Source organism: Chrysemys picta, chromosome 8 (assembly GCF_011386835.1).
Source record: "Chrysemys picta bellii isolate R12L10 chromosome 8, ASM1138683v2, whole genome shotgun sequence".
Classification (NCBI taxonomy): Eukaryota; Metazoa; Chordata; order Testudines; family Emydidae; genus Chrysemys; species Chrysemys picta.
The window spans coordinates 74390288-74415253 of NC_088798.1; the positions used below are offsets into that span (position 1 = coordinate 74390288).

Consider the following 24966-nt stretch of genomic DNA (forward strand, 5'->3'; position numbering starts at 1 on the left):
AGACACGCACAGTGGCAGCAGTTCCCAGATGTCTCTGGTGGGGCCCACTCAAGGCGACATTCCTGAGTGGGAGAGGAGGGTTGAAGGCTTGCTGTCTCAGGCCCAAGGTTGGGATACACGCACAAGCAATCTCTGTGTGACCCCTCTCCAGGCAGGAATGTCTCATTGGAATTGATCCAGTCCAGAATCCTCTCCCTCAGAGTGGCCAGTGCCAGATGCTTCAGAGGAAGGTGTCAGAACCTGATGGGAGCAGCTGTGGGATAATCTGCCCCCCACATTCAGTCTCGCAATAACTGTGATAAACCTGGAGTTCCTTGTTATCCATTTGCACATCCATTCCCTTTTGGAATATTACTACATTTAAAGCAGGACAACTTTCAGTGTCTACCCAGCCGATCGGTTGGGATTGGAATCTAGGACTTCAAGCACAAAGCAAAAACTGTGCCTCTATTCTTCCAAGCTATTGCCTGCTTCTTTGCCATGTCTGTAATTGCTTGACCAGGACCTTCTTTGGGGCCTTCTCCTCAGTGCCAGTAGTGCTCTGTCCCTCGCTTCACTCACTGGGACCTCATTTCTCCTCAGGCAGGAGAGGTGCGAGGTGACAGTGTCTCAGGCTTTGGGGTGGGTGTGAGCAGTGTCTGCCAGGGGCCCGGCTAGTGGAGGTGCTGAAGTCGAGAACAGAGATACAAGGGGCTCTGTGTGTGGTGGAGCTGTCATTATGCATGATTACATGGCTTGGTTTCAACAGCTTCTTCTTGACCTTGGTATAAATCTGCGAGAAGAATGGGAGATGGGATATTTAATGGAGAAGCTCACCAAGGCCATTGGGGAACTCGGTGTCTGCCAGAATGGAGGATCCAGAAAGCTGCTCTCCTGAGCAGAGTTTGCTCTGCATCCATGTTGTGTGTGTGAGCTTCCCTGGAGACCTTTGGCAAGGTTGCATGGATGCCAGTTTGTGCAAGGCTCTGCCTTACTGGGAATCCAGTTGGGAGATCCAAGCTTGGTCCTTTTGCTTTGTGTTCTGCTTCAAGGCCAGCACAGGTGTGGAGCCCTGTGGGAGAATGCTCAACCCTTGGGGGTATGGGGAGGGAGGGCAAGCCTTGTGCAGGACCCCACATCAGACCTTCCTAAGCTGGAAGAAGGGTCACAGCCACTGTGATGTAAGACTGGAATTGGGGGAGAATGGGGAAAGGGAGACTTTTGGATCTCTGAGTGGGACAGTAGCATGTCATGGTCCACAGTCCTGACAGCTGAGGACAGATGCAGAAGGATCTATTAACAGGGGAGGTCATCCACAAACACTACCAACACCGTCTCTGTTCCAGGGCCGGCATGGTTCCTGACTGAGGGCAAGTCTACACTACAAAATTAAATTGACCTAAGTTACGTCAACATACACCACTGCAGTAATTAAGTGCGCATCTTCACCAGGAGCACTTGTACCGATTGTACTGCCAGTGTGGTGCCTTGTGGGTTGGCTTCTGAAAGGCAGCAACAGTCGATATAAACAACTCAGTGTCTGCACTGACACTGCGCCGAACTAGCGACATCGACCTAAGTGTTGCGCTTCTTGCAGAGATGGAGTTATTAAGTCGGTGTAGTGGGCAAGTTACATCGGTGGGAGCTACATTTTAGTTTAGACACCTACAGAGTTAGGTCGATGTAAGCTGCCTTACGGTGACCTAACTCTGTAGTGTAGACCAGGCCTGAGAAGAATCCAGGATACTGCTGGTGAATAGGTGTGTCGGGGGACGCTTCTTCTCTAGTTTCTTGGTCAAAAATGGGAGGTTTGGCATCAGGTGAGATGTTGCCGGGTCTGCTGGGTCCAGAGATGCTGTCCTGAGAGTTGGACGGACTATGGCTTGCCATAGGTTTTCCTCTTCAAGTGCTCCTGGGCATCTTTCACAGTGGGTATGGGTCACAATTGCAGGTGATGACTTGGATTCCATCAGGACTTGTACAGTGTCTTGCTGTGTGAATTTGCCAAGTGAGAAGATGTATCTTCTCTCCTGAGCTCAGTGCATGGTTGCTGCTGTCCAGAGAGGGTATCACAGATGTAGGTTAGCTTCTGTAGGAGGAAGGACGATACCAGATACATCCTATACAGCTGGTTTCTGGAGCAATGTTAAAACCTGAGTTGGGTGGATGGATAGATGGCCAAATCCCGAAGCGCTTCTGTTCTGATTTTACTCTGAGTAAAAATTGAATCTGGATTTCAGGCTGTGACTCATGCATTAAATAATCCTTGTGTCTATTTATCTGCTTCTCAGTGCTTGTCCTCTTGTCATTGTATTACAGGAGAGCTTAAGTAAGAGGGACTGACTGATCTTTTGCATTTTGTTTTTTAAATTCATCGCTTGATCTGGGACCTTGGTGCAAAGCATAAATTAAATACAATCATATGTGAATTACATTGCTCATAATAGACAGCCACCCCCCAACCAACCAATCTCAAATAACACTAGCAACAGTCTCCTGGGCAGATATGTCTTGCAGTGTGCTGTAAAGGTCAGTAAACTCTGGCTCTTCCTCCGTACTGCCAGAGGCAGTGAGTTCTGCAGCCACAGACCCTCCACATAGATTTCAGTACTCAAGAGCTCCTGTCTCGGGAATGTCAGCTGCAAAGCCTTGGTTGGTTTGAGCAGGTGCGTAAGTCCCAAAGGTAGCCAGGAATCCATTTTTCACCAGTCTGATCTGTGTTGCACCCATTGCTCATCTGACTCTGCTTTATAACTCCCTGACAATAAACAAAGGGCAGTGGGACTGGAGTATGTAGAAGGTAGGTAGGGTGAAATGGCCTAGGTAAGGGCTGTGGGGAGTATGTTTGCATAAGGAACAATGTGCTGCTCAAATCAGGCGTTTCAGGTTAAAGATCAATCTGTCTAAATGTTCCAGAATGCTCATAACAGTGGTCATCTCGCCATGGGAGGCTGTTTGGGACCCAGATTTTAACATGCTGGATGAGATGCAAGAAAATCACAGGACGCAAAATGAAGCGACACTTTGTGTGCCAGGGAACGCCTGAGAAACTGGATCTGATATTGGCCCTTAGTCAGCACCGGGATTCCAGGGGGTCCCAGGATGATATTAACAGCTTCGCCCGAGGCCCTGGAGTAGCTGAGACACTGGGACACAGTGTAAGGAGTGTTTTTCACACTTTGGTCCCTGTATCACCGGGGCCCTTGGAGCCCTCCCTGGTTGTCTGCAGAACGAAGCATTGGGGGAATGGGGTGTCAGGAAGGGACATGGGTCCATGAGGGTCTTTAGGAAGGGCTCACAGAGTGAACCATTGCTGTAGAGAATGCAGAGCATGGCCGTATAGCCAGCGTTGCTAGTGATGAAAAACATGCCAGTGCAAGAGTTGGGTCTCTGTTGCACTTAGGGTGCTGTATGGAGCTCAGAACTGGAACACTTTGTCCTAGAAAACCATGTGTGTTAGTCCCGAGGTCTCCAAGGCCTCCACTCCCATGTAGTGAAATCCAGTTACAAGAAAGTGGGACAGGAGAGACCTGATACAAACTCATGGCTCAGTACCAGCTTTAGACTGGGAATGACAGAGAGACAGGATCTTGAAATGATTACGGGATTGTTGATTCAAACCATTTGCAGCTTTCCCAGATGCACAGAAAACTAGGGAGGATGCAGTCGATATAAATATAAAAAAGTCCAGTGCATGGGGCTGGATTGGGCAGGCTGGGCTAAATGGCTTGTTTTCTGTGCCTGACATTTCACAAGGCCTAATTAAGGACCTATTAGCTGATTAGCATCACCTGAGAACAAAAATCAACTCGATTAATTAAGGTTAATAGGCGGCACCTGTCCTTAATGGTGCACTGAAATGTTTTACTAAAAAGGACTGTGTGAGATCCTAACCTATTCAGGGTGCAATTCTTCCCCGCTGCAGTGTTGCAGAAAAATCCCCCAAATTAGGTACTTAGAAGTAAAAAGATTACCACTTTATGTTTAAAGAGACACTCAGATTAAAATCATGTATTTAAAAATAATAATTCATTTTCTTGCATCTGGAATTAATAACACCATAGATTATTAGAAGTCAATGAATGTTTAAAATCTAGTTTACTTTTCCTGCAAGTCAATTTTTTTTGCATTTTATTCAGTTTGGACAATTTAAAATAGACTTGCCTGTTTCATTTGTTTGTCAGGTCAATTTTACTCTGGTTCTCCTACACTGACACAGTCCTGCAGCATAGGGGATGCATGTGATGAAATTTTCTGACACACTAGCTATTAATATTTGATTTGGACACGTTTGGGAGTACAGGAGTGCCATGAAAACTGTAGTAAGGAACTGAACTGGGACTCCTACATGTGCACTGTTTTTATATAATTACATAGCAAAAACCACATTAAAGAATGTTAAGATTGCAAAGTCAAATACTCAAACTTTAGAAAATGCTAGAGTTAGTGTTGCCTGGGCCATCTTAATTCAGCCTCCTTGTGCATCTGCATTATGAGCCAGTATTTAATTACATTATCAAATACTGTGGGGAACTGAGGCACCGAGATATTAATGTCAAAAGCATACACTAAATTTGGATGTGCCAGTCAGGCTCAATGGTTAAAATTTGGCAGTTATAAGCAACTGAAAACCAGGTCTTATAATGCAAAGCATCAGGTAACCTTAACTATAGGCATCACTACAGTAACTCCTCACTTAAAGTCGTCCCGGTTAATGCTGTTTCGTTGTTACATTGCTGATCAATTAGGGAACATGCTTGTTTAAAGTTGTGTAATGCTCCCTTCTAACCTCGTTTGGCAGCCGCCTGCTTTGTCTACTGCTTGCAGGACGAGCAGCCTGTTGCAGCTAGCTGGTGGGGGCTTGGAACCAGGGTGGACTGGCAGCCCCCATATCAGCTTCCCCATCAGCTCCCCGCTCCCCTAAATTCCCTGTGCAGCAGCTGCCGGCAGTTCAGCTGTGTCCCTCCTCCCACTGCCATGTGCTGCTCCTACCCTCTGCCTTGGAGCTGCTCCCTGAGACTCCTGCTTGCTGTGTGGGGGGGAAGGAAGGAAGTGGAGGGCTAATGTCAGTGTCCCCCTCCCCCTGCTCCTGCACCCCACTTACCCCATCTTCCATAGAGCAGGGGGGACACACCAGGGCTCTGGGTGGATGGAGCTTGCAGCAGCTGAGGTCTCAGCAAGCTGATCTAATTAACAAGGCAGTGTACTTAAAGGGGAAATGTGCATATCTCCCTCCATTCCTGCTGCCTTGTAGAGTGAGAGAGTTAACTCTTGAGGGCTCAGCCAATTGCTAGTTCATCATTTAGCAGTAAGGGAAATATCCCACCTTCTGACTCCTCCACCTCAACCAAGCTTCACGATCATCATCACTGTGTACCAGTATTAAATTGTTTGTTTAAAACTTATACTCTGTGTGTGTGTGTGTGTGTGTGTGTGTGTATATATATATAGAGAGAGAGAGAGAGAGAGAGAGAGAGAGTCTTTTGTCTGGTGAAAAAAAATTCCCTGGAACCTAACCCCCTCATTTACATTAATTCTTATGGGGAAATTGGATTCGCTTAACATTGTTTCGCTTAAAGTTGAATTTTTCAGAAACATAACTACAACGTTAAGTGAGGAGTTACTGTACCTGCACTGCCTGCGATAATAATGAATCATAATAGTACTTTGTAATTCTGAGCCAGCTTTAGCCTGAGGATCTCAAAGTGAGTTGCAAATACACCTCTACCCCGATATAACGCGACCCAATATAACACAAATTCAGATATAATGTGGTAAAGCAGTGCTCCGGGGGGGGGGGGTGGGGGGGGGCTGCACACTCCGGTGGATCAAAGCAAGTTGGATATAATGCGGTAAGATTTTTTGGCTCCCGAGGACAGCGTTATATCGGGGTAGAGGTGTATTAATGAAATAACCCTCATATACATGTCTGGGTGGTATCTCCATTTTACAGATGGGGGAACAGGGAGCTTGGAAAGGTTCAGTGTCTTGACCAGGGTCACCCAGCCAGTCTGTAGTAGAACTGGGAAGAGAACCAAGGTGTCCTCTTCTGAGTCCTTTGCTTTCAGCCAAGAGATCATTCCTTCCTCTCCTGGTCCCTGTATGTGTGATGGTTTACCCCTGAGGTGGAAGGAGATGAATGACCCTCGTGAAATCTCCTCGAAGAGCCATTACAGCAGGTACAGACCAGACAGGGCTGGCTACAGCACCCTCTGGAGGGAGCAAGTCGCTAAAACTTTTATGGCCTGATTTTCAGAGCTTCTGAGCCACTGATGTCATGTGGAGCTGCGGGTGCTCTGCCCCTTTGGAAACCAGGCCGCTGATGTGCAGGGGAAAGAAAGCAATATCGCCAGACAAGAAGGAGTCACCTTTGGGGGCTGCAGAGGGTTGGATAGTGGAGCCTGAACCAGATCCCTTAGTTCTGAATTAGACCATGTGACTGGCTGAGATCCTGGCTGGGCAGAGCTGAGATGACAGAAGTTGGGGCTTTGTATGCCAAGAGCTGGACAGCAACACTGGCTAAACAGTTACAAAGAGAATTCCCATGCCATCATACGGCAAAATGTGGTAAAGGCTTTGAGGGCGGATCATAAGAGGGCCAGCTGGTCCAGATTCTGTTACATGAACGGCCTCGCCTTAGTCCCCAAAGGGGTGACTATAAATGTTTAAAGAAAAGCAAGGAGGCTTCAGGATTGTGCATTTTCCATGGGAACCTAGGATAAGGGGCTGGAGCAAGTTGGAAATGTAATGTGGTCCTAAATGGGGGGGATGGTGAACTGGCCAATAACCTGAATGGAAATGGAGAAATCCAGGGGTAAGTATTAATACATTCAAACTAGAATTCTCTGCGGGTGGACGCTCACTCCAGGACCACAGGCTCCGCTGCCCAAATCATATGCAAAATTCTCCACTTATATTTATAATGAAGTCTGTCCCATGTGACCGGTGACCATGAGAACACCCATATGGCTGACAAGCATCCGTTCCCTGCCGAGCTGATATTCTGATAGAAGTGCAGTGGAATGGTATACAGTCCATTGGGTGACAAAGCTGTTGGGCTGAAGATGGGCGGTGGCCTCTTGGCCAGGATTCATGGTTTTATTTGCTTCTGCTAAGATGCAAAATTTTGGATTCAGAATTGTAATAGAGACTGGGCCAGATCCAGAGCTGATATAGATCAATGAAGTCAATAAAGTTGATGGAGCTTTGCTGATCCACACCTGCTGAGAAATAGCTATTCTTGTTTGTGGATAATTGTGTGTATGTGTGTGTGTGTGTGAGAGAGAGAGAGAGAGAGAGCTGTAAAACTCTCCTGCTGCAACAGATCCTTTGTGTGAGGAGTGTGTGGCAGAGACAGGGTTAACCAGAGCTTGGACCATGATGTCAAGTCTGGACCAGCTGGGGGTGCCTGAGTGGGGTGGGGAGAGCTCCCTGGGGCACAGGGAGGGTCTGGGAGCCTACACGTAGTTTATCTTCCGTGTCCTAAGTGGTCCCATCAATGTCCAGCAAAAATAAAAGCCAAACTATAGATTTATGCTGGTGATTTAATCCCTGATAAGCACAAACCTGAAGGCTCCCACAAAAGCTCACTGGGGTTTGACAGATCAACTGAAACATATGGCACAATGACACCGACAAGGGACAATGGGTGTTCCTCTGCTAGATGCGGCGCAGCATAATTTATGACGAGTGCCCAGGCCTTTCTGTCAAGGGACTCGTTTGCATCTGTATTCTCTGTCTGCATTAGAGACCCATTCCTGCTGATCCTCCCAGCTCAACGTGGAATCATTTTACTTGCTCCCTCTAGCAGTGTTGTGGTGAATCTATGTGAACTTGATCCTGCCCCTCCCCCCGCCCTCTTTCCCTGGTGAGCAGAATCGGCTTATGGATTCTACAGAGAGATGCTCTCTTCTTCCATCCCACCCTCCTCACCTCTGTAGGTGACCGGAACTACGCGTCTGCTCCTTGTACTCCTTCCCTCCCTTTGTAAAGGCCCCTGCCTCTTATCAGCATCCAAACCAGTGCAAGCCGCTTGCGCCCCTTTGCCCCTTCCTAGTCTCATCCCCACGGCGCCAGTAACGTTCCCGTCAGAGCTGTAAATTGCTTGAGTAGCATGTCTGTGGAATGTGATTGGACTGTGCTCATACATGTCCTTTGTTTGCCCTGGGTTGCCAAACACAAAGCAGATGGTTTTATTGTATCAGTGATCAACAAGCTGCACCCTAACGAGCTTCCATCTAAGGTCTGACTAACAAGATAATAAATTAGTGGATGACTTCCTATTTCTCCTTGATATTGCCCACTTCCCCAGACCTCGGGTGCCTGTTTGCTGCGGTGCCATGGCCAGATGTTGACATTCTGTGCACCTTTTCCATACTCTTTGTTAAGAGAATTTAACGCTGGGGCAAGAAGCCAGATTGAGGGCCCTGGAGACGGGAGCTGTGAAGAATGGGTGCAGCACATGGGGCAGCACGACACACACTGCCTGTGGGCCTCAGTCTTGTTCTGCAGGGACAGAGTCCTGGGTTGTCAGGGAAGAGACAGTACTTAGTCATAATGAATATAACAGAGATTTTTTACTGAGGCTGCTGGTCACACATAAACCGTAGAATCATAGAAGATTAGGGTTGGAAAAGACCTGAGGAGGTCATCTAGTCCAACCCCCTGCTCAAAGCAGGACCAACATCAACTAAATCATCCCATCCAGGGCTTTGTCAAGCCGGGCCTTCAAAACCTCTAAGGATGTAGATTCCACCACCTCCCTAGGTAACCCATTCCAGTGCTTCACCGCCCTCCTAGTGAAATAGTGTTTCCTAATATCCAACCTAGATCTCCCCACTGTAACTTGAGACCATTGCTCCTTGTTCTGTCATCTGCCATCACTGAGAACAGCCGAGCTCCATCCTCTTTGGAACACCCCTACAGGTAGTTGAAGGCTGCTATCAAATCCCCCCTCACTCTTCTCTTCTGAAGTCTAAACAAGCCCAGTTCCCTCAGCCTCTCTTCGTAAGTCATGTGCCCCAGCACCCTGATCATTTTCATTGCCGTCTGCTGGACTCTCTCCAATTTGTCCACATCCTTTCCGTAATGGGGGGCCCAAAAGTGGACGCAATACTCCAGATGTGGCCTCACCAGTGCCGAATAGAAGGGAATAATCACTTCCCTCGATCTGCTGGCAATGCTCCTACTAATGCAGCCCAATATGCCGTTAGTCTTCTTGGCAACAAGAGAACACTGTTGACTCATATCCAGCTTCTCGTCTACTGTAATCCCCATGTCCTTTTCTGCAGAACTGCTGCTTTGCCAGTTGGTCCCCAGCCTGTAGCGGTGTATGGGATTCTTCTGTCCTAAGTGCAGGACTCTGCACTTGTCCTTGTTGAACCTCATCATATTTCTTTTGGCCCAATCGTCCAATTTTTCTAGGTCACTCTGGACCCTATCCCTACCTTCCAGCATATCTATCTGTCCCCACAGCTTAGTGACATCTGCGAACTTGCTGAGGGTGCAATCCATCCCATCATCCAGATCATTAATAAAGATGTTGAACAAAACCGGCCCCAGGACCGACCCCTGGGGTACTCCGCTTGATACCGGCTGCCAACTAGACATTGAGCCGTTGATCACTACCCGTTGAGCCCGACAATCTAGCCAGCTTTTTATCCACCTTATAGTCTATTCATCCAATCCGTACTTTTTTAACTTGCTGGCAAGAATACTGTGAGAGACCGTATCAAAAGCTTTGCTAAAGTCAAGATATATCACATCCACTGCTTTCCCCATATCCACAGAGCCAGTTATCTCATCGTAGAAGGGAATCAGGTCCTCACTGGTTCTCTAGCTCCCAGGCTAATACAGCCTGTGCTGTCTCATGGCACCACACAGGGCTTCCTTAAATCCTGGCCTGGAGGAAGCAGTCAGGGAATGAACTGCTGACTATACTATAGGACGCACAGGGAACTCATTCCCTTGGACTTCCAATAAGAGGGTCAGTTGTTGACCTATGACAGAAATGGTCTATTTAAACATTGTACTTATCATTCTGTGGTCAGTTGTGGATCAGTTTGCCAGATTTTGACACCATACTTAAGTGGAAACCTGGAAATTAATAATCAATCCATCTCACATTAGATACAAACCAAAACCATTGGCCGAATGCTCTGGGCTGTCTGGGTTTGCTTTGTGTCATTCAATCACAAAACATCAGTGGGACTTCGGGATCATTCATTCAACCCGTGTCCCCTCGCCTTTCTTTTAAAACAGTTTATTTGTGCTTTGACTGGATATTTCCAGGTAAGAACCTGGGTAAAAATACATGAGAAATACACACACAGATATAGAGGTTTTCAAGGTGGCACTTTTTAAAAAGAGAAAAGCATAGGGCCACCACTACTGAGGTCAATATTTTCTTGGAGTTAGGTCTTTGAAGATGTTGACCTGGATTCTCCATAACTACATATTTCAGAGTAACAGCCGTGTTAGTCTGTAGTTTTGCTCCAATCCCTCGGATAGAGACAAGCACCTACAAGATCTCTATCAAGCATTCTTAAAACTACAATACCCACCTGCTGAAGTGAAAAAACAGATTGACAGAGCCAAACGAGTACCCAGAAGTCACCTCCTACAAGACAGGCCCAACAAAGAAAATAACAGAACACCACTAGCTGTCACCTTCAGCCCCCAACTAAAACCTCTCCAGCGCATCATCAGAGATCTACAACCTATCCTGAAAGATGATCCTTTACTCTCACAGATCTTGGGAGACAGACCGGTCCTCGCTTACAGACAACCCCCCAACCTAAAGCAGATACTCACCAGCAACCACACATCACTGAACAAAACCACTAACCCAGGAACCTATCCTTGTAACAAAACCCGATGCCAACTCTGTCCACATATCTATTCAAGTGACATCATCATAGGACCTAATCACATCAGCCATACCATCAGGGGCTCGTTCACCTGCACATCTACCAATGTGATATATGCCATCATGTGCCAGCAATGCCCCTCTGCCATGTACATTGGCCAAACCGGACAGTCTCTACGCAAAAGAATTAATGGACACAAATCTGACATCAGGAATCAAAATACTCAAAAACCAGTGGGAGAACACTTTAACCTGTCTGGTCATTCAGTGACAGACCTGCGGGTGGCTATATTACAACAGAAAAACTTCAAAAACAGACTCCAAAGAGAGACTGCAGAGCTAGAATTGATATGCAAACTAGACACAATCAACTCCGGTTTGAATAAGGACTGGGAATGGCTGAGCCATTACAAACATTGACTCTATCTCCCCTTGTAAGTACTCTCACACCTATTATCAAACTGTCTGTACTGGCCTAGCTTGATTATCACTTCAAAAGTTTTTTTTCTCTTAATTAATTGGCCTCTCAGAGTTGGTAAGACAACTCCCACCTGTTTATGCTCTCTGTATGTGTGTATATATATCTCCTCAATATATGTTCCATTCTATATGCATCCGAAGAAGTGGGCTGTAGTCCACGAAAGCTTATGCTCTAATAAATTTGTTAGTCTCTAAGGTGCCACAAGTACTCCTGTTCTTCTTTTTGCATAACTACATAGACAGCACCATATTGCTATACAGCTAGGCACATGGGTGTTTGAGGCAGACTTGCTATAATTGGTTAAGTCAGCATTATTTATCCAGCATCTAAATGAGAGACTAACACAGTTTTCTAGTTACAGTGGGATGTCGTTTTAGCTTGAGGTTGCTGTTTATCTTTGTTTCTTACATATTTTAAAGAGATAATTAATTGTAGTTCATGGCTAGCGTTCCTCAAACTCCATCTTGGGACTGTCCAGTCCAAGCTGTGAGCTGTTCCATGTCTCCTACTCCTTGTAGTGACAGCTTTGTCTCTTGGGAAGCACAGAGTGGTGAGGTATTCCCATGCTGCTATTGCTTAGATTCTGAATAAACATCTTCCTTTGCTATTTCATGCATGTCTCCAAGTATGTGATGCGTTGGGGTTTTTTTTACTGGATTGTGGGTCAACATCTTATTGTATGTGTGACCAAAATGTTTGTATGTATGGGCAGTCCAAGAAAATGTGTGTGTGGAGATGTATTGGCACAGTCTCCCCAACAGAAGTTGGAAAGTTTCAGAGTTTGGGTGCCTAGAAGTCATGGGTACAGTATAAATGCCTAGATCATAGAAATCAGGACTGGAAGGTACCTCCAGAGGTCATCTTGTCCATCCCCCTGCACTGAGGTAGGACCACGTAAACCAAGACCATCCTGACAGGTGTTTGTCCAACCTGTTCTTAAAAACCTCCAATGACGGGGATTCCACAACCTCTGTAGAGCTTAATTATCTTTATAGTTAATAAGATTTCTTAATATTTAACAAATTTCCCTTGCTGAAACCTAAGCTGATTTCTTCTTGTCCTATGCTTGGTGGACCTGGAGAACAATTGATCACCATCCTCTTTATTGCAGCCTTTAAGAGACAAAGAGATCACTTTCTTGAGGATTCTGGTATATAGAAGATGCAGTGGTTACTGTCCAGTGGAATTCTCCGTGGGATGGGGAGGAGTTAGCGGATGTGTGTTTTGGAGGACATCTGCCTACAAATCGTCTTCTATGGCCCCTCAGACTCTGCTTCCCACTTTTACTTTCTTGGTTCTGCCTTGTCTATCTCAGCACTGTTCAATGCCGCAGAGAGAAGGGCAAGTTTGTCCTACTGAGCTGCCTGATTTCTGGAGTCTTTCCAAGCTGGGATGTGAGTCGCTGTATGCCTGGCCTGGGCAGGTGGTAATGTTGAAGTTGGAGATATTTATAAAAGTCTGATCTTTGAAGATCAGAGCATCAGGGCATTTTTGGGCGAGTTGTTCGAATGCTTTCAAGTGTGAACCTTGGCAGAGCTGGTGCAGGTGGGTCAGACTGTCCCACTCCCATCTTGATCCTCAGTGGCAATGGACAGTAGAAGTTGTGGAACAAACCTTCTGCTGGCCTGTGCACCTCCCCTGAAACTGTCTGGGTTGTTAAGCCAAGGCAGACATTAGCCCCATGATAAGCCAGTGATTGGGCAGTGGGTACCCCATGCTGGTCTGAGTATGAGCCATTCATTTTAAACCATTCTACTATGTCCATATCTCACCAGCATCTTTTTTGGGGTGTGTGTGTGTTGAGGAAACCAGAAGAACTAGCCAGGCTGCTCTAGGGGATTTACTCTGAAAACTTCTGTATGTTGCTGGAGATAAGAGCTCTAGGCTCTGGTTCAGGCTCTGACTTTACAAACTCATAGACATTAGTGAAGGAAAATACCTGCATTAGATGCATATCCACTTAGTGATTTGTTTAGCCCTGCGATACATGCCTAGCTCCACCCTTTTCTCATAAACCCCTTAACCACCCTGTTGCATCCCTCTAACTTCCCTGCACTTTGTTGATCTGTTTCTGGTGTCACGGTGCCCAGAGTCCTGCAGCTGTTGAGGTGGGGTCTCCCCAGAGTTCTGCCCTCTCAGCTCTGGGGCACGGTGCTGGTGTGTACAGATAGCCCAAATATACAGTCATTTCTTTTGCTGCTGTGTCATGTCACAGGCTCATTTACAGTAACCCCTCTAGTCTCTTTCAGTATCACTCTTTTCAGCTTCTCAACCCTGGAAATGGCCATTGTGCTGCTGTTTTATCCTACTAATGAATAACCCTCCAACTTCAACTGCCTCTAGTCTTATCAGAGTGAATAAGAATAGATATTTCTATAGCATCTTTCATCCACAAGGACTCTGAAACGTTTTACAGGCTGTAGACGTAGGGATAACTCTCCTGCCACAGCAATGCAGACACCTTTGGGGTTGGGTGCAGCAGCAACACTACGCAACAGTTTTTAACAGGGAATGAGCAATAGCTTCTCCAGGTGAAAGTAAAGGGGGAATATAGGGGAGCTGGTGTGATAAGTGTAATTGGGGATTTGGCCAGGATGCCAGAGGGATCTCTCCTGCTGTGGGATCAGAGACTGGTTTTCCGGCTTGTCCATAGTAGCACAGTGCCCCCTAACACCTCTCAGAGCTTTGCCATCCAAGCACAGCCAGGCCCTGGCTTAGTTTGAGATCTGACCAGATTCCAGCCTGCCTGTCGCCTGAATATGGAGCAATCTAGTCTGGAACCCTGGAGCCCCAGCCGGATGCTGCTTCTCCCGGCTCTGCGAGTTCTGCTGCAGCGGACACGTCAGTAAGAGAGGAGAAGCCTCTGGGAACCGGTGTCTGTCCCTCTTATAGGTTCTGTTGCTTCCCAGACCGAGGAACCCCTGGCTCATGCTTTCTTGGGATTATGGGGCACATAAGCCGGCTCCGCGGTGGCCCGACTGATCCTCACCTGTGATGATGCTGTGGCCGGGGTGTGTGTTGCTCTCTGGGGGCAGGTGATGGAACTGCTTTGGGGTGAGGAGACAAGGAGCATACAAGAGACCTCCCCTCTCCACTCCCTTCCTCTGCACAGCCTGCCTCTCTCTGGGTCCTGCACAGAGGCCCAGGGCTGCAAAGCCCTGCTGAGCCATCAGGGCTAGAAGAAAGGGGTGGGGCAGCTGTCCTTCAGTGCAGTGGGGGGTGGGGCAAGGGAGGTGCTTTCTCCTCTCCCAGGCTTATTGTATGGGAGAAGGGGGTTTCTTTGACCCCTGGGCTCTGTCCCAGGACCCTTAAGGATCTCTGGGGCCTGGTATCCATCAGCCATGGAGTGCTTCCCCAGCCTGTGCGGTGCCTTCCCTATAGCATCCCCAAGGGCATCCCCTATACCTCCCCTATACCATCCCCAAAGGGGTGGAGGAATGGGCAGGAGGGGGAGCCGTGTAGCAGGCAGAGAGGGAACAATACCCTGGCTGGATCCCCATGGTCTACTATGAGCACGGCGTGAAGTCGGATCATGCAGCTGCTGCAGGCTCTGCTCCTGGAAGGGGCAGGGCCTTTAAGCGACCCTACAGAGTCCCCTGCAGCTCTTTTGTGGCAGAGCTAGCATACATCCTGGGCTTGACTGGTGCCAGCTTTGTCTTTTCCGTACCTAAGGGACCAGCTCTGCTCCGGCAGGGACCAGGCCTCCATGATCCAATTGGGCCTTTTGATCTCTGATGGCTCTGATTCTCCTTGACCCCCCTGTAATGGGGTCACCCCCATGTCAGGGTCCTGCACTCCCCAACCTCCTTCCGTTCCCCTTTCCCACTACAAACAGCAATGCACTCATCATCTCAGAAACCCTCCTGCTAAACCCCAGGTCTGGCTGCCCCTGCACCCTTGGCAGGCCATGTTCCACCTCCACCCCAGCTCTCTCTGCAGCTCCTCATCGGCAGCGCCTCCTGACCGGTTGGCAACAATTGCAAAATGAAAATGTCTCCTGCAGCGTTTTTCAGTTTTGCCACAAAAACATTACAGAGCCAAGAGCCAGAAGCTTCTCCTGCAGCCCGGTCTGTGCTCGGTGACCTGGATGGGACCTAGGCATGGCCCTGTTTAGCAGTGCTGGGAGCGATGGTATCTCTCATGTAAGTGCTCTCAAAATAATGATCTGATCCTCAGGAGTGACAGACGTTCAGGTTGAGACTGATGTGTGGCCCCATCTCTCCTTTTCTTTCAGACATGGCATGATTCCTGCCTTTCTCTGTCCCCGGTGTTCTGGAGGGGAAAGGTAGCCTGGTGGATCTACAGCTGACCTCAGAGATCCCAGATCCGTATGCTGTATAATTAGTCAGGAGGCTACATATGGGACGTGCCAGAGCAGACGAGGTGAGTCCATCTGAAGAGAACAGCTAGCAGCTCTAGTGACAGCATGGGCATGAATTCCTTATGGAGTGGCTGTCAGGGCTCCAGAGCTGCGACTGCAGCCAGCATATAAAATGTATCCCTAAGGGTTCCTGCCGGAGCTGAGAAATGGGCTCTACAAGGAATATGACTCAGTGAATTGGGATCATGTAACATTAAGGTGACAGCTTGTGAGACATACTGGTTGTGTTGCTCCATCTGTCTTTGCTGGTTGCTCCCAACGGTCTTGCTTTTTGGTTGATTTCTTAGAGCCATTCCCAGTCTCCTCCTTAGTGCCGAGACAGACTCCTAGTGATAAGAGATGGGACAGACCTAGGAGCTCCCCGTGTCTGTTGATCCACCTAGCCAGTTCAGTGTTGTTACCTACAGTGCATTGCCCAAAGCTTACTCAAGCCTTGGCTTAACTGAATGCAGGTGATGAGGTTCCACCTCTCCCTTTGGGAGACCCTGGGGGGTTTTCACCTTCCTCTTCAGCCCAGGGCATGGGTCACTTGCTGGTTAGAATTAGAGTAAATGGTGGATTCTCTGAAACTTGAAGTCTTTAAATCAAGATCTAAGGAGTAACTCAGCCAGAGGTTAGAGTCTATCACAGGAGTGGATGGGTGAGGTTCTGTGGCCTGTGATGTGCAGGAGGTCAGACTGGATGATCATGATGGTCCCTTCTGGCCTTAAAGTCTGTGAGACAGTCTGTGTACTTCATGGCTAGGACGTGCTCTGCGAGAGCCTCCATTTTTATTTGCTTACTTCCATCCCATTTGCCTAACTGCTGCAAGCTTGGCCCATCCTGTCCTATTGTCCTCGCTCCTGAGTATATACACTGTTCCAATATTGGCTTCACTTTGTGTATGACAAATAGTGACGAATGATCTGTCGATACTTGTAAGACAGTTTAGGATCAGATCTAGCTAGTGCTATCGTCAGCAGGGGACTGGGAGTAACGACTCCTCATAGTCTAGTCCCAGCTTGGACAAGGACTTGGGCAAGTTTGATCCATGTGTATAATAGGGATGCTGATCCCTTACAAAAGGCATTTTGTAGGTTAATTAATGCTGGCAGTTTTGAGTTCCATGGAAGAAAGTCGCTATAGAGGTGCGAAGGGTTATTATTAAGGTCAACCAAAATGCAGTAGCCGATCTATTGAATCCTGACAGTAGGGAATAGGATGTGATTGCTCATTAGTCGTCCCCATGCCAGTGACTTCTGTAGGGAATTCCTAGATTTTGAAGCCCAGCGATTCCCCATAAACAGTCATCCACAGTTCACTGCTGGACAGTAAGCATGATGCTGTAAGAAGCAGGGGCTGGGAATGCGTATCCTGTCTGATGATTTGGGGTCTGGTGTTTCTTAATTCACCATGTTAGGCAGGGAAAGAGCCAGGAAGGCAAGGTGGAGCTGCTATTGTATCATGGGAAAGGCCGATCTGCCCACAGCAAGAGCAGATGGACTGGTCATCTTGGACTTGCTTGCTCTTGCATTTACTGGTGAGCTTAAACCTCGGTGTACCAAGTGATGTACAGATTGTGTTTAGGGAAACGTCCTATACAGTGAGGAAGCCCCGTGTGGCCTATGAGGTGTCATGATTTTCTTTTTAATTTCCTAGGGATGAAGGCGAGCGAGGAAGAGGATGAACTCTCCACAGAACTAAAGAAGATCCAAAGGCAGTGGACAAGGGTCAGGGAGAAAATAGGCCTGAAACATTGTTGTTCAGAGGCTGTCAATCACCTGTTAGATTGACGGGGAAAGGAATGCGGGATCATTTCCAGATGGATGGGGTTGGATTTTTTTCTCCTTGTGCTATATTGTTGTATTGCCTTTGTTATCCATTTTGATCCTTCTCTTCTGAAAATGTTCACCCCGCTCTGTACTGTATACAACGGCTGCATGTGCTTCCAGCATCCCAAAATCTCCAGTGCATTCTGTGCGGATAAAGTTGGTAAAATAAAAGCCATCCGCTCCTCTGAAGTTGTTTGCTTTGCCAGTGTTTTCTTTGGCTGATGTGTTTGAGGCATGTCCTCGTGTATGCATGAGTGTATGTGTTGGAGTTAATGGACAAGGACGAGGGATAATTTGCAGGTAGCTGGATGGATAAAAAATGCATCGTGCAATGCTGCTGGAAGCCTAAGTGCTTGTCTGTGGGTCTCTTTTCAAAGATCCTCCTGAGATAATGGCTGTAATCTTTCCAGGACTGGAGTGATGCACAAGCAGAGGCAGCAGATTGGGTCTCTTTGCCCTCTCCCCATGTGTGGTCACGATTCAACAGGATACACAACACACTTAGCAAGCTGCACCCAGACCTGATTCCTCTCTCTGTCCCACGTGGCACTTTATAAAAGCCTACAGGGCAAAGCGGGCGTGGAGTGGGAGGTGCCCAGTTGATTGAACTATACATGCAGAAAGGACAGCACAGGATGTGGATGGAGCCTGCTGCACGTGATGCGGAATGACAGCAAGACTGGTGGCTAGCTCCAACAAGTCATGTTTCACTGGGACCTGAGGGGTCATGAAGAGGAACAATGGCCTGGAACTAGGAAAGGGAAAATTCAAGCTTGCACGGAAGCCTTTTTCCATCTGAATGCATCTCCATTTGTTAATAATCCCACTTTGGGCTTCCCTATTGCTTGCGATGGAAGCTGGCCAAGTATGGTTTGATGAATCATGTATTCAGTAAATTCCATGAGATTTTAAAAAAATGATTCAGTGAGTCTTTTTCTTGTTATTTTTATATTTTTTCAGCCCATGGATCTGGCTGGATAATCTGTAAACAGAATTGGCTCTTGCAAAACATTTCAGAAGAGATCTGTGTACCACTTTCTGTACAGAAGACGGGTGGCCTAGTGGACAGAGTACAGACTTAGACTTAGGCTCAGGCGACTCTGGGTTCTCTTCCTAGCTCTGACACGGGTTTGCTGGGTGACCTTAGCAAGCTACTTCTTTTCCCAGGGTCTCAGTTTGCAATATGGGGATCATGATAGTGACCACCTTTGTAAAGCGCTTTCTGGGGATGAAAAGTGCTGTGTTATTATTTAAGTCACATTATTGTGCCTTTTGTGCAGCTGCATGATCACAGGATGGGCACCTGGTCACACTTCTCAATGCTTATTGAAAGGATTTCAGCCTGCCACCCTTCCATCCACCCCCCCCCCCCCCCCCCGCCACACACACATACTCTCACTCTTTGGGCAGCAAAATGGGTACGATTTCTGCTGCACAGGAATGGGGCAGGTTATGGGGAGCCCTCCCAGAGCTCCACATTCTTTACTACCTGTGCTTGGGGAGGGACAGAGCTGGTGCATGCTTGACTATGTGGATCTTCTGGTTAAACCCCACAACTTGTGGCCTGGAGTGGAGAATTTCTTCCCTTCACCATCCTGCTGAGCACCAAGCCCTGGTCTCAGGTCTGGTGCAGGGAACGGAGGCTGGCCCAAAGGAAGGGATGTTGCCGACAGGAGACTGGTGACACATCCATGGCACTGACTCCTTGCCCCACAGCGAGATGTGGCACGCCCATCAGTAGCCCAGGTGCACTGTACTTCAGGAGAGGGGTTAGTACGAATTGTCTGCTGGCGTCCTGACGGTCCCACTCCCGGTTTGATGCTTACCACCCTCATGTAATCCTTGCAGAGAGGCCAAAGACAGATGGGGCAATAGAGACTGAGCTCCTCTCTCGCTCGTGGAGCAGGGTTCACCTGCTCAGTTCACTGCGCTACTGCTGCTCAGAACCACCGAGTTAGCTCTGCTCGTCAGCATGAAGCTCACTGCCTTCCATGCCAAAAGATCCCAAAACACTTGGCCACCCACATAAACATAGCCAGTATTTAACTGCAGCCACCTATGGGCTGCAACGTATCGGTTCCTTTCCAGCCCTGACATCTGTGCATTGTGGAGAACCCCATATTCCAAAACATACCTTCAACCTGAGTGCTTGCCATGGAGCTCACAGAATACATCATTAATCAAACATCACTAGCCCAGCATTCCTGCAAAGTAACTCGCAATGGTTGAACCCACAACGGGGAAGTCCACAACATCATTATCTCATGGCCCCTGGTCTATGTAGATCCAGAGAGAGGATAAGGGGAACAGATTACACTCTGCGTATTTTCACATCCCAGCACTAGGTGTCAGTGCAGCACCCCTCTCCTGACATCCTCCTGTGACGATGCAAGAATTCCCTGCCATTCTCTGTGGCTAATTCCTCCTTTGACTCTTTTGAAATCCTCCTGCTCACTCATGGCACTAAGATGACATCAGTCTGCAGACAGTTTAATTAAACAGCTTTCCTCTTGCAGTCATTACTATGGTCTCATAATTAAGCAGCACTTAATCGACACACCAAAGCTGTACTTCTCTTGCTCTGAAGTTGTGGTTGATTCCCAAGTGCCAGTAGCAGGTGAGAGGTTGTTTTGCTCCTTTCCCATGCTCCTTCTCCATCTTGGGCTATACGCCAGCTGTGTCTCTCTGGCTTCTGCTCCACAACCTGTGTCCAAATCCACTGGTGTTTCCATCTTGCTCCTTGTTCTCTCAGCTCTGCTTGCTGGCAGGCTTGAGTTTTGGAGGATCCCCACCTGGTTTGGATGTGTTTCCCTAGAGCACCCTTCCCCATTCCCCCGATTCTGGCCTCCTGTTTCTGCCCGACCCTCAGTTGCTGCCCGAGAGTTTTACCTTTGCTGGCTGGAGTGGGGCTGGGCTGAGAGGGGTTTTGCTGTGGTCTCAACCATTGGTCCATGAACAGGTACCCACACCAAGCTGCCAGACTCCAGGGCGCCAGTCCAAAGAACGATCATTTCTAGCTATTGTGTTGTTAAGGCAACCCAGGGTCCTCCGCAAACCACAACTAGGCTCTGTCCCTGCTCCATGGCCCTGCCTCCCTACTTGGCATGGCAGTGACAGGGACCTTCCCATCTCTCCCAGAGAGGCTGGGCCAGCAGCATGGGGCCTTTTTCCTCTCCTGGATGTGGAGTAGCAGCTGGGCCCCATTTCCTCAGGAGCAGTCGGAGTGGCAGCAGAGTCCTTTCCTCATCAGAGAGGCAGAGGTGGCTGCAGGGGATCCCAGTACTCATACCCTGGCTGCTATGCTATCTGCGTGGGTGGGCTGGCCATGCTATACTCTTTCTCTCCTGCCACACACACACAGTCCTGAGCAGTGCCCCCAGAGCAGTGAGTCAGAGGCTTGGTCTACACTACCCCCCTAATTCGAACTAAGGTACGCAACTTCAGCTACGTGAATAACGTAGCTGAAGTCGAAGTACCTTAGTTCGAACTTACCTCGGTCCACACGCGGCAGGCAGGCTCCCCCGTCGACTTCGCGGTACTCCTCTCGCCGAGCTGGAGTACCGCAGTCGACGGCGAGCACTTCCGGGTTCGACTTATCGCGTCCAGACTAGACGCGATAAGTTGAACCCAGAAGTTCGATTGCCAGCCGCCGAACTAGCGGGTAAGTGTAGCCAAGGCCTTAGAGTTAACATCCCACTGAGATGCATGGGGGCAGTTCACCCTCTCAGAGCGATTGTCTCAGGCTCTCTGCAGACTCAGGCAGACGTTGCTGCATCATTTATGCTTTGGTCACATTTTCAAGCTTTTCTTTGCAACCACGAGGAATAGAAATTTCCTTTTTTTAAATGAAAGCTGAGATTTGGTGTAATCACATGACTGCAGGGGCTGGGGCCGACAGTTGTGCTCAGGCTGCCGGGGAGAGGGAGAGCTCAGTGGTTTGAGCATTGGCCTACTAAACTCAGGGTTGTGAGTTCAATCCTTGAGGGGGCCACTTAGGGCTCTGAGGCAAAAATCAGAAGTTGGTCCTGCTAGTGAAGGCAGGGGGCTGGACTTGATGACCTTTCAGGGTCCCTTCTAGTTCTATGAGATAGGTATATCTCCATTTATTATATTATAATCCAGCTCTGTCTGTAGTTGCTGCTGGAGCAAAGATTCCCAGAGAATATCTATTATAAAACCCTACCTTTCACATGCTCATAAATTTTCAAAACAGGCCTCTTTTGGGCTGAGAACCCAGCCTTTTGAGTACCTAGTCATTTGGGATTAGGGCTTTAAATTCGGTTCATAAAGGGCTGGACAGCCAGCAGAGTTCCAGGGGCATTGGCTTGATGTCCTCCTTGCCTGTATTTGCTGGCTAGCAGCCACGCTGCTGCATTCTGTGCGAGCTACAGCCCGGTGCTTAATTTGTAATGAAAGAAGTGCCAGGGCTCAAGCAATTTTTTTACTTTCATAACTGATGTGGCAACCCCGGGGCTCAGCCCTGGCAAGCCCCGGCGCAAATTAAGCACTGGCTACAGCTGCCTGAAGCGTGGCATTCATCCTCAGATCGAGGGAGTTGCGGTCCCCTCGGGGCTGTTTCAGGTGTGAGCGCTATCCTTGGTAGTGGGGTTGGTGGGAGCAGACACTAAGTATGCAGTTAGGCTCCAGTGCTGCAAAGATTGAAGCATGTGCTTGGAGGCAATGGGATCATTCATGAGTGTAAAGTGAAACCCATAGAAAAGTCTTTGTGGGTTCAGGGCCTCAGTTGGTCAAAGGAACTTACAAACTGTTACTCCTGAGGGAATTCTGCACCAAAAAATTAAACATTCTGTTCAAACCCCCCCCCCCCCCCCCCAAATTCTGCTCACAATATTTTAGAATTCTGCAAATTTTATGTTCAAAATACCTGTCAGCAAGTATGTTTGTAACAATACAAAGCAACAGAGATTCCTGTGGCACCTTTAAGACTAACGGATGTATTGGAGCATAAGCTTTCGTGGGTGAATGCCCACTGCGTCTGACGAAGTGGGCATTTACCCATGAAAGCTTATGCTCCAATACATCTGTTAGTCTTAAAGGTGCCACAGGACTCTCTGTTGCTTTTTACAGATCCAGACTAACACGGCTACCCCTCTGATACTGTAACAATACAGACACACACAAAAATTCCCCCAGAAGTAGAGAGTTAAAGAAACCCCTATGACAACCCAGTTCCTGTTTCTCTGCCTCCTCCCCCCGGAACCCAGCTGGGGGGCCAGACACCCTCCCAACCCCAGGACCCAGCTGCGGGGTGTCCCCCCAGTCAATACAGCTTAACCCCCGAGAGCCCAGCCGCAGGCCTCCCCCCCAGCCCAGACACCCACACCCACTCCCCCACAAAGCCCAGCTGTGCTCCCCTCCCAGATACCCACACTCCCTCCCACTCCAGAGCCCAGGGGAAGCAGCCTGATGGCTCGGTCTGGGCTTGCACGGAGTTTCCTCCTTGCCTCAGGGCGTGCTGAGAACAGCAGTTGCTGGGAATGCTCCAGCTCCCTCTCTCTCCCCCCGGCAGTGTCTTCTATGTGCCCGCCAGGCTCTGCTAGGGCCAGCGGCCCCCAGTGGTGGACAGAAGCAGTGCAGCCCATTTCTGTGGGTGGGAGGGGGGAAGGAAATTCTGCGTGCACAATATTAATTTCTGCAAAATTCTGCATTGCACGGTAGTGCAGAATTCCCCCAGGAGTAAAGCTGTGCTGTGCAAAAGGAGGGGAACCTGTAAGGTTTGCAAGCCAGTTAACCCTAGAGGCAGGAGCTTACAAACTCTGGTGGGCCACAAACAGAGAAGTCCCTGAGCAAAAGGACTTGGTTAGCTCAGCAGGGTGCACGCCTGCAGGGCAAGGAATAGGAAGGCAAACAGAATAGCTCTGGCCATTTTTCTTTTCCCTTTTAAAAGCATCTTGCTGCATTGCCTTTGGTTTTGCTTTTGACTTCTCCTTTAAAACAAAAAACATTCTAGCAAATGAATTGCAAAGAGCTGTGTTAATACAACATCAGGGCTGTGCAGTCAACATCCCAAGCATCAGGAAATGCAAATGCCAAGGTTCCATCAGCAACTTAATGAGACACCCCCCTCCTTGTACATGTGGAGTGTTTTCTAGTCCTATTAATTTTAAGCCCAATACCATATATTCTGTTTTATGACCTAGAATGCATATTGTAAAATACTGGGTGTGCATCACAACTGACCGAATGCGACTGTAACCACAGCTTTTGCATTATTTACTTTACCTGCATAATTTTATTATTATTTAAGTGCAAACGGGGCTCATTATCAGAGTATTAATGTGATTTTTTTTCATTTAATTTCCAGTGGACCAGATTTGCTCCAGGTGTAACTACACTGGAATTAGACCCTGGATAAACTGGACCCAGGATGGCTGCAAGCAGCCATGTTGCTAAGTGTGGCAGCCCTGTTGTCTCAGATATAACAGGTCTTTCAGTTCTGTCTGCTTTCTTTTATTTGATCAATAAGCACCAGCTGTGGCGTGGACACCTGACACCACCAGCTCATTTTAGAGAGGCTGCCAAGTGTGGTTATAACTTTTGATCACTGTCAGCTCAGGCTGGATTTGAATTGATGACTTGGAGGAGAAATATTCTAAATCTGAGCTCGGTGGACAACTGGGGACATATTGCCAGCTGCAAAACAAGCAAATAAGATGGCTGGATGTATAACAAGGGGTATCGAAAGTGATGATGCTAATAAATTCACTAGCGAAGGCCTTGAGATGTCTCCTTTGGTGTTGGGTACCGTGTGGGCCACTGGGCTTCAGGAGCATTACAATTGTGATGACTGAATGTATAGTAGGTACCTACTCTTTGAAATATGTTTATTATGGGCTATTGCCTTTTTCTTTCACTAGAGGAGCAAGACCTGATTTTACTGTCTCTAGCAAAAATGAAATGCCACTGGCTGTGGGTATAATTGAGCAGGCAGGGTGCAGCATCTTTTCTTGGAAGCGTAGACACTGGCGTGTCCCAAGCTGCTGCCAGTGGCAGCCATACATTGTGTGGGCAGGTTGGGGAGGCTACTGACTTGGTTGCTTTTGCAACCATTGTAAACCAACTAGGTTCACCAGGCAGCTTGTTGCTCTAGCAGTCTGCAGTGTGACTCTTGCTTTTGGCCTGATGGGTTCAAATTGTGAGAGAGAGCTTGTCGAGAGCAAAATACTTTCAGGAGAGCTGAGGGCTAGTCTCAGCTTTGCCATGGCCTCACAACAGACTGGGTTCTTGACCATGTTGGTGTGCTGAGCCTACTGACCAATACTGTCCCAGTGTTTCCTTGTGCTCTGCTGTTTATCTCTATCAGTTGTCTCTTGTCTTATACTTAGATTGGAAGCTGTTGGGGGCCGAATCTGTCTTTTTGTTCTACAATGTCTAGCACACGGGGCCTGCTCTATGACTGGTGCTATGGTAATACAAGAAATAATAA

The 24966-nt window shown here is 48.1% G+C and overlaps 1 protein-coding gene and 1 long non-coding RNA gene across 4 annotated transcripts in view; both read left to right on the top strand.

The window, feature by feature from the left end:
- Nucleotides 1-24966, top strand: part of NRG2 (neuregulin 2) — a 382704-nt gene that overhangs the window by 118802 nt on the left and 238936 nt on the right. The gene's annotated exons all lie outside the window — the stretch shown is intronic.
- On the top strand, nucleotides 5831-18436 carry LOC122172217 (uncharacterized). The gene is made up of 2 exons (XR_010590071.1): nucleotides 5831-15710; nucleotides 17347-18436. It is a non-coding gene; the product is annotated as an uncharacterized LOC122172217 (long non-coding RNA).